The following is a 10,254-nucleotide window of genomic DNA, read 5'->3' as shown; positions in this document are numbered from 1 at the left end:
AGAAAAAAGGGAAAAAAGAAAAAAGGGGGAAAAAAGAAAAAAGGGGGGAAGAAAAAAGGGGAAAAAAAAAAGGAAAAAAGGGGGGGGAAGGGAGGAAAAAAAAAGGAAAAAAAGGGGGGAAGAAAAAAAAGAGGAAAAAATAATAAAAAATAAAAAAAAATAAAAAAGGGAAAAGAAAAGGAAAAAACCCCCACCACAGCCCAGTAGGTTTCTGGGGGAACCCAAATTATTTCTGCAGTTCAGAAGCTGCACATCCCTAAAGCGTTCCCTTGGGAACACCAAGCTTTCCACAAGCATTTTCTACTTCAGCTTGGACTTCCAGCACATTTAAATCAGAATGAAAGGACTTGGTGACAGCACAGCGTTGGGTAAGGGACATCAGGACACTCAAACCATACCCGCTCTTCAGCCCCAGCACTCCTGTAGCCTCCTCATTTCTCACAGAGACTCACTTCTATTTCAAGGACTCCCATCAGGAAACGGATCCCTGTTCCCAGAAGCAAATCCCAAAGCTCTTTTTACAACCTGCAAACCCCAAGAATGACCAAGGGCAGCTGCTGGCAGAGGACACAAAGAGGACTGTGGAGATCAGACACCTTTACCTGGGAGGGCTCCAGCTTTCACCTGCCCTCCACAAGCAGCTCTGGATTTTCATGCTGCTTTGCTTCACAGGGCCTTTTCTGCCAGGCTCACTGCTGGAGGATTTTGTCTGGTCTTGAGACACATCTTACAAAGCTGAGCTTCACGAGAACTGGGGCACTTTTCATTATTCCTGACTCTTCCAGGGCTGCACTTGCCAGGATCCTTTGAGGACGAGGGAGCTTCCAGACTGCCCCAAACCTTCACAGCCCACTTACTCTTCTTGGCACAGCTGGACCAGCTCCCTGTCCCTTCAGAAAGAGAAGGCAATGATCCTTTCTGAAACCAGAACCCACCCAGCTTTGCTTTTCCATCCAATGTTTTGTTCCCTATACAACTGAGGCCCTTCCAGGCCTTGCCAAGTGGCAGCCAAGGAATCCAACCCAAGAACCTCCCAGAGAGCAACAACCCCTCATCCCCATTGGGATTCTGCACTGTAAATCCCTTTTCCAAAGAAGGACTGGGGCAAAGAGCATCTGGAGGAAACAGGGACTTACAATGGTTTTGAGCTGCTTCTTTAACTCCATGGGATGAATAAGGCTCTGAATTGTAATCTGTACTCAGTTACATACTACACACACCTTACTTGATTATATCCAGTCTGTCTAGTTTGCATATTCTGGAAAACAAGCAAAGGAATTTTCCTGTAGCTGGTGTACTCCTCAGCCTCATGTCCAAATGCAGCTTTGAAGGGAGATGGGATAAAGCTGCAGCAATTCCTAGGCCTCTTCATGCACTTGGTGTCGCCCCTCTTTGCTCATCCAGTCATAAAAGTAAGATGGAGAAGGGCTGAGTTTAAATTGTTAACAAGGAAAAAAACTGCTTAGATCTCCTCCTGCTTTGACTTTGCATCTATTTACTAGATGTTTATTTCCTTTTGTGTGATACAGTTTTTCTTTTGAGTTGTAGATTTCTGATGTTAAAAGCAGTGATGGATGGAGAAGGCAGGATTAGCTCACTAGGTACATCTGTTTTCTACAAGAAAACTGAAGTCAGCATTGCAAAAAAAAAATAAAATCTAACAGTAACATCTACAAACATCCTGAGCTGACAGACTAAACAGCATTCTTGGGACTGAGCAAGAAGCCTGGTAGTCTCTGCTAAAGGGAGGGTAAGAGCAGAATGTCAGCAGAGTCACCCTGAAAAATAATAGGTGGGCTATATAAAAGAGAATTAGAAAATAGTTTAGATTGGAAAGAGCCTTAAATTTATCTAGTTCCAACCCCCCTGCTGTGGACAGGGGCACCTTCCACTACAGTTACTGATTTTCATGCTTAACCCAGCTCATTCATTCTCTTAGCTGAAAATAAGGCAGAGACAAAGGAAAAAATCTGAGGTATTAGTCAGCAGAGGTTTGCATAAGGAAAAATGAATTCTCACCCCACAGGAGGGAATAATCTAGCAGAAGTGTTCTCAAAATGGCTTATTATGCCTAAGTAGGTTTAGAGATGCTGTGTTTCTACAGAAAGGACTGATGAGGTGCCACAATTATGCGATGACTTAAAACCTCACTATGTCAGCTGCAGTCTCTTGTGGAATTGTGTTGAAGGAATTTGGATTGTGATGAATATTATCCTAACACTGAAGAGTGTTAATCATTAATAACCTGGTCGAGTGGGCAATGTCCCTGCCCACTAGATGGCAAGGAGATGGGAACTGGCTGATCTTAAAGGTCTCTTACAACCCAAAAAATTCTGTGTGTTCTGTGCCCAGGTCACAGATGTGCACCTTTGGAATGTCAGCTGCCTTCTAAGGAGGCCCTAATTAATACAGGCTATTTTAGGCTACTACTAGTAGATGCAAGTTAATTTTCTGTAAACTAAGTCAGAAAAGGGGTGTAGTCAAACTAATTCCTGATTAAGCTTCCTCTTGGTTTAGTTTTTGAAGATTTAGGAGTGCTAGTGGGAAGAAAAGCATTTCCCCTGAAATATCTGATTTTATTTAACAGAGCTGTAGTTTAGCCTGTTAATTTGAGGTGTTACCAAGTGGTTCCTGGTGAAACAGCAGTGTAACTCCAGGAGACCTAGAGGGACCAGTGAAAAGGTGCCTATTTTTGTAAAAGGTCATTCTGAACTTTTGACTCTGAAACTGGGGGCTCATTCTTGACCTTGGGATTTCTGGACCCTGGACTGATGGTGATGGAGAATATTGAAAACAGAGCTGGAGAAAACTACTAATTTTCACTTAATATGAAAGCTGATAGTTTTGCAACTATGTGAAAACTTGATCAAGTGTACAGTTTGCTCTTTCTGCCAACCAGCGCTCCTCCTCAGGGTGTAAATGACTGTACTTCTCCCTCTGGGCAAAGTGGTGAATTTTTCCAGGTGCAAATACGTCCTTTCATGATGAAACTTTAGCCACTTCTATCAAAAGCAGCGCTTTTTTTATGCAGTAACATGGTTTCCCCACTGTTTTTCTAGTCATAAGAATTTCAGTGCAGGATCAGGGGTGTGTTGTTATGGGAATTGCATACCAGCTAAAGTAATTCCAGTCATTGTTCTCTAAGCAGCATTTTCACCCCTCTGTGGACCCCCATTTAAACCTTTCCAGGTTAGTGGGAAGTCAGATGGAATTAATGAAGGTAAAATTACATGAATGCCTAAAAGATTAATTTATGTTGATTATTTCCTTGTTTACAGGCAATCAGCTATCTCATAATGTGAACAGAAGGTCTGTAACACGATGAAAAGCCAAATACTGCCTAAGAAAGCACTTTGAAGGTTGAAGACAACGGTAATAACTTACAGTCAAAATTATATGCAACAAGGTGGGATCACCAACAGTAAACTGTGTAAAGAGATGTACATATAAGTTACTAAGCTGAAGTTCTTAGGGTTGTATTGTAGCAGATAGCTGAGCTTATTATGATTGAGGGTTCATTCTGTGTTAGTAGCTTCTGATTACTAATTAGGTTGACATAATCAGAAAATCTTGACCTGCACTACTTAAGAAGTATTTGGCACTTAACAGGAAGTTTTAGAATTAACAAATCAAGTAATCTACTGTACTTCCCACTGAATCAATGTGCAGAGCTATCTGTCTGATGTGTCCCTGCCCTCCAGAGATAAGGTCATAAGACACCAGAAAGAGATGAAGTTGTTTAACATAGTCAATACACTAGCAGGATTCAGACTGGGAATTCTAACAAAAAGCAACAAAGCCAAGCCCCAGGCCTTGGATAGCCTAGACAGAGCTTGAATATATCAGTGTATAAAGATGCTAGTGCCTTTTTCTTTTTTTTACATGTGACTGATAAATATTTGGAAGTGGCTTTGTGACTTGAAACAGAAAGTCCCCAGTAAGAACCTTGATATAAGTACAGAAGAGAAGAATTTGCAGGTTTTTTGTCACACACTTAGTGAAGTTTTATTGTTGATGGTTTGTATGCAGGTCGATATTAAGGAGAATTGTTAATAAATCTGGTAAATTCCAGTAAGTCAGTGAAGTTGCTTATGAGGTGAAAGTGCCTAACACCTTGTTGTACTGGAACCTTAATGTATAGGTGTAGTATTACTAGTGAGAAACTGTGATTTGCAGACCTTTTATAGTTTAAAAGGGGCCTGGGAATGGTGACAGCAGACTACTTGTGAAAATGTTAAAAGAGAGCATTGGAAAGGTAAGCAATTTGTTCAGTACGGAAATATCCTTGCCCAGCACTCCAGAAGGGGCTTGCCACTCTCCTGGTGTAAACCTGTGTTATAACTGCTCTGTGACTGCTGTGGAAGGGCTGAGGAGCAACCACGGCACCTGCAGGCACATCAGAAATTAGTCCCCATGTGCTTAGAAATGCAGGACCAATCAGGGATTCTTTTGTGATTAAATCCAGGTCCTTGCTGTGGGAACTTGTGGCCTATACCATTCATAAATCTACCAGGCTTCATCTTCAAACTAATTAGGTTACTTGTTCTACTGGGAGGTTGCCTCAAAACCTGGCTTTCTTGTGTTGAAACCGCTCTAATTTACTGTCCCAGCAAGAGTCCATATAAATTGATATAACTGGTGACTTTAAGTGCTGACAACCCTCTAAAGAGTCACTCGTGTCATAGGTACTTTGTATTGGAGACAGTTTGATTTCCCTTTCTCTACTGGCTTCCTTTTGCTTTTGAGTGGCATGGGGAAATATCTTGCAGATGGAAAAGGGACCGGGTTGCCTTGTTCTTGGATTTGCGTAGTAGTAACGCTGTCTTTTTTTATTTTTATTTTAAAATAGTTCGTCATATTTGTGCAAACAATCTGAATGATCAGTCAGCTCTTGCATCCTGTAGTTAACAAATAACACAGCTGGCTAAGCTTTTGTGCATCACAGCAATTAGCTCAGACTGACTCTCTTGGATTGTTTTTGCTGTATCTTCAGTCCAAATTGCTGCTTTGCAGCAGTGACACATTTGGTAGAAGTTTTTCTGTTGCTGTACAGACACTACATTTCCTCTTGGTTATACATGAAATTATAACACCATTGAAATACAGCCTTGTAATATTTTTGTTTGCATCCTTCCACAGGCCTGATTCTCCTGTCCTGACTTGCCTAAGCAAACTTTACTCATTCGTTGCCATCATGCCAAGCCTACCCCTGCACAGTTATCACCTTGGCTCTTTCAGTAGCACAGTAAAAGCCTACCCTGAAAAAAACACCCCAGTGGTTTTTAGCTCTCCCTCCTCACTGCTGCACACACACAGCTGCTCCTGTGACGCTGGGAGAACTGCTCTGATGTTATTGCATTGTGTCTGTCTGACCTCCCAGGCTACAAAGTACTTCAGGGGGTGGGTTGTTTAAAAGTCCCAAGAGAGTGAGCACTCCCATTCCTGGCTGTGCCAGGCAGCAGCCTGCCTGGTAAATCACTGTGCCCTCTCTGTAGAAATGAGCACTGTACTGACAGGCAATGGGTATAAATAACAGTGTGTGTGTAACGCAAGATGGGTTCAATTGATCTGTTGGATAACAAAATAATTCAGTGGCAGCTGGTCTTTATTACAAATTTCACCACTGTTACTGAAAAAGCTAGTTTTTTATCCTCCCTTGCTGTTTTTTTTTTTTTTTTTTTTTTTTTTTTTTTTTTTTTTTTTTTTTTTTTTTTTTTTTTCTGAGAATGTTTTCCCTTTCTCATTTTTTCCTGCTGGGAACTATGTAATTCATAAAACAGGTGTCTGCACTCCATTGGTTGAGCCTAATGCCAACAGAAAGAGTTTTGAGGGTGGAAGAAAGCTCTTCCTACAGATGGTTAAATTACTGATTCTTATTTAAACAAACAAACAAACAAACAACACTCCAAAACAAAAAACAAACAAACAAAACAAAAACAAAGACAAAACCAAACCAAGATGCACACTCTGTCTTTATTTGCCCTACTCTCAATGCTGAAGAGAGATAGATTTACAGGTATTTCAGTGAACCACAAAAATCTGTCTCTTACTTTTCCCTTTGACAGGAATAGATTTCTGCTGATTTCAGAAAGGCCTTCTGTGGACATTTGTACCTCTGTTTCTAAACTTAGACTGGTTTCCTGGACTCACCTAGATGAGTTTGTTTCATTCAAAAGAGGTTATACATCTTGGGTTCAAAGAGCCTTTTAAATTAGAGCTGCCTAAGTGTAACTTAATTCATGCCAGCTGCTTCTGCCCTCAGGCTGTTATCTTGTGCCCTCACATAAGGCACTTGCACCCAGCCCTAAGTTCTAACACTGACAAGAGAAAGAAACCCAATGTGGAGGTACTGCAGTTGCCTGTTCTTGAGCCCTTTTTAACATTTTATTAGGGAGGACACGCTGCCTTTGATCAAGTTGTAGTAGTAGAATAAGCATAAAGGATGCAGAAATCCTGTGATGATCTCTGAAATCTCCAAGTGGTGTGCTCGAAGTAACTTTCGTTTCTCCTATCTTGAGTAAGTGAAGACATTAAACTCTCAAGAGCAGTGGGAAAAATATTACAGATGCCTAGCAGTCAAATGATAGACTTAAACAAGCCAAATCATAGTTAATGTTCTGTTTTATTATTGGAATTTTTTTTGTGTTATTTTGGGACTTGGGGAATCCTGTAAAACTGAGGTAAATCATTTGTTTATCAGTTTGTGAATATTTTCATCATACTCATGCTTTGAGTTTATTCTCTTCATGGTATGAAGTTAGTTTATCCTTGAAAGAGTACAAAACCCAAAGAAAGGGCAGGTTCTGTGACAGTGCTGGGCTGCTTTCAGCAAGGATTTTTGGTTTTCATAATTTAGTTGAGACTTTGCAGATGAAAACCTTTGGCATTTTTGCCCCTCTTCTGAAACAAAGACAGAGGGATATTTTGATGTAACCAAGACTTGCTTCGTGGTCTGTTATAAGTTGGGATATTGGAAATAATCTTTGCTTTCTCAGCACAGAACACTTCAGAACAGGGCTGGCTTTTGTCTGAAGCAATGCATTGTTATCAGCTCTCAGCACACTGATCCTTTAGGTCAGACACTGTTTTAAGGACAAGTCCTATGCAGGAAGATGAACTGGAGTGTGGTTGAGGTATCTGAGATTGAGAAGTAATCAGAAATATTTGAAAGACATCTGGAGAAGGACAAGTTGGCAGCTTCATGGGCTGGACTTCCAGGGAGGGAGAGGGGGAGAAACTGAATTAATAAGTACTTAGACTATTTATAGGCTTGGTTCCAAATCTTGGTTGGAAGGCTGGCTTTCTTCATAAACCTCAGTGAAGCTGTGGGATCAGCTGTATTACTTGTAAGGATTTTTAATAATAGAACGTTTGGAAAGATTTTTGCTTTCTTATGTCAAAATGTGCAGAACTATCACCATAATGTAAAATGAAAAGCTGGCTTTTTGAAGTCACCCCACAAAAACCAAATGGTTCTGAAATGAAAACATAATGCCAAAGCAAGAGCTGAGGAGGGGTTTGGAGTACCTGTGTTTCAATTGTCCAGTCACTAGGACACACCTGTATCTCTTAGCTGTGCTTTGAATGTTAAATTTTCTTTTTCCTACATAAATAGTAGTTAAATACTTGGTTCCCATTGAAAGTCATCCTGAAAGTCAGGAGCTGGATGTTTAATTCCATCTGTGTCTTTGAACATCTCCCCTTCTTTTTTTGCCAGTGTGCAGCAGTGTCAAAGTCCAGCAGGCCCAGCTAATTTTGAGATACTTAACACAAGAAAAAAATTTATAATGGGAAAACATTGTTAAATTTTACAAATCTGCTTTGCAATGCAAAACTCATTCACGGTAAAGAAGTTGAATCAAAGGCTCACCACTGCCAACTAATTATTTAATGTTCTCCAGCTAATGTTGCTATGCTGCCAAAAATGTGTGCTTCCATCTTTTTCTTTTCTCATTAGGGGAGGATAGGCTCATAAATTATTTTTCTGCTTGAGTTATTTGATTTGGACTAAATTTTCTTTTGTGAAACTATATGTCTGCTCCCTTTTATTGTCAGCAAACTTGGAAAAAAATGGCATATAATCTTTGTTGCTGAATCTAAAAGTAAATACATTTTAAATTGGGTTTTATCACACTTTTCAAATAAAAGATGTCAAAAAAACCCTTCGTTCATATGTGAGAATCCAGAAACCAAAATGAATGTGACTGCTTGGTTCTACAAGGTTTTGAATATAATGGTAAAAAATAAGGTGGTGGTTGGTTGCCTGTCAAAGACTTGAGAGATTTGCCTTCAGTTTGCTGCTGTTGTAAACACTTACAGGTCCTCAAAGATTGCTGGTAAATAGTTTTATCTTTGACTATCATCTTAAAAAGGGCTTTTCTTAATTTAAACAGGAGGACAAACAGCCTGGAAATCAGGTGCAGTTTAAAGGTGTTCAGAGAGCAGGGTAAGGTAGGCAGTTTAAAATCTGAACACACCAACTCAGTATGGTTTTGCTGTACACCATTACTAAACAATCACTGGCATTCTGTCTGAGTCAGTGGGAAACCTGCTGTTGATGTGAGTTCAGCTCTGATCCCCTGGGTAATCCTTCAGTTTGATCATAATGTAAATTCACACCAAATACACGTCTCCTTGTTGCAATGTCCAAAAATAAGCATTTCCTAGTGCAAGTTTACTTTCCAGATCCAGCAGCAGCTCATTGCTCACATCTGGAGCCACAAATTCACCAGCTCTTGCAAACAAAGCATATTTCAGTCTGGTTCAGAAGCTGAGAAAGAAAACCCAGGATGTTACTGTTGTGATTTGGTAAATAGTGTTATCCTTCTGTTTCAGTGCCAAATTGTGCTTGCCTCCAAAGGGACAGAGTTTTTGTTGGATCACAGACCAGCAGAGACTTGGTTTCCTGACAGTGCATAGTCCCACACAGCCACTCGTGGAGTCGAGATCTCGATGATGCCCCATGAGGCACCAGCCAGCTGTTCTGTGCAAGAATTCCAGACACCCCTGCAGACCAGATTTCCAGCTTTAACTATCACTGCAAACTGAATTTGTCTCCCAGTCTTGCCCCCAGGTGCTGACCATGCCTATGTTAAGCTTACCAGATTCCTGGAGATCACAGGTGAGGAGAACACACCTGTAAGGGCAGGTCGCTGGGGGGGAGTTCTCACTGAAACAGGGAGTGTTCTCTTCCATCTGCTTAGTGCAGGGACACCTCGCAGTTGCCATTTGGAAGTCATAGCACAGTTCAGCTAAAGCAAACCTGAATTTATTGAGATAGAGCTGTTTCTATGAATGTGGAGCGTTTGTATTTGTTTTGTTGAGAAGTAAAGCCAACAGGAGATCCCTCTGGGCTCAGAGTCAAGGTCTGAGATCTTCAAACTGAGGTCTCATGACAAGGCATTTCTATGAATGTGTAAATAATCAATCTGTCACATTTTTGGCAGAGCTTTTGCTTATGTCTCCATAGTGAACCTGACAGTTTTAGTGTATATGGAACTGGTCAGACAAAGAAGTAATTGAGGCATTAAACTATTGTAACCCAAGATATCTCAAATCTGTCATAGCTGCATTCTTGTTAGCTAAATTTAGCATAAAACAGGCTAGGGAAATCAATGTCTTTAACACCATCCTGGAAAATGGAACTAAGAGAGGGAGAGTTGAGTTTTTGGTGATGGTGGTTGAAGAATTTGGAGAAGAACCTGGCAAAGCTGTATTAGAAGCTTGGATTTAGCAGATACGTTTCAGCAAATGGATGTGTGAGACAGTCCTCTAAATGCTTGAATTTCATTAGGGGTAGAGAAGAAAAGAAACTACTTCATGCTGAGTTTCTATAGACAGATGTCTGTGGTCTCATATGACTTCACACATCACAGTGGTTGCATTTACCCCTGTTTATGGCTTCTGAACAATTTATTTACACAAGATGTTTGACCTCAAAGTAGTAAAAATGTTGTGCTGCTGCGTAGCTCACAGCTGAGCTTCCCTAGGCCTAGTTGCTATCTTGGACCATGGTCCAGCAGGAATTTAAGTATTCCTGTTTAGTCAGGAGGGATTGACCAGTGCCTGTATCTAGGGTTACCCCCCCTTCTGTGAAGCTTTTGGACATTGAGGTGACTTGCAGGGCTCAGAAATTGGGAAACTGGGCTCAGTAGAATCGCACCTCATCTAAGCTTGTGTCAGCATGGGTGTGTAGATATACTCACTGAAAACACAGTGAGAGGAGAGGACAGGGATCCAATGCATGCAAAGGAA

The 10,254-nt window shown here is 40.8% G+C and overlaps 1 long non-coding RNA gene across 1 annotated transcript in view; it reads left to right on the top strand.

Moving 5' to 3' along the window:
* Nucleotides 1-9,675, top strand: part of LOC114072041 — a 14,321-nt gene extending 4,646 nt beyond the window's left edge. Inside the window, exons 2-3 of the long non-coding RNA XR_003574122.1 lie at nt 6,155-6,162; nt 9,665-9,675. This is a non-coding gene — a long non-coding RNA (uncharacterized LOC114072041). The remainder of the gene's footprint in view (nt 1-6,154; nt 6,163-9,664) is intronic.
* The last annotated feature ends 579 nt before the right edge of the window (nt 9,676-10,254 follow it).

Source organism: Empidonax traillii, unplaced genomic scaffold (genome assembly GCF_003031625.1).
Source record: "Empidonax traillii isolate 1590-97213 ecotype Southwest subspecies unplaced genomic scaffold, ASM303162v1 scaffold2547:size21972, whole genome shotgun sequence".
Classification (NCBI taxonomy): domain Eukaryota; kingdom Metazoa; phylum Chordata; class Aves; order Passeriformes; family Tyrannidae; genus Empidonax; species Empidonax traillii.
This window is presented reverse-complemented; position numbering and strand designations above follow the sequence as displayed.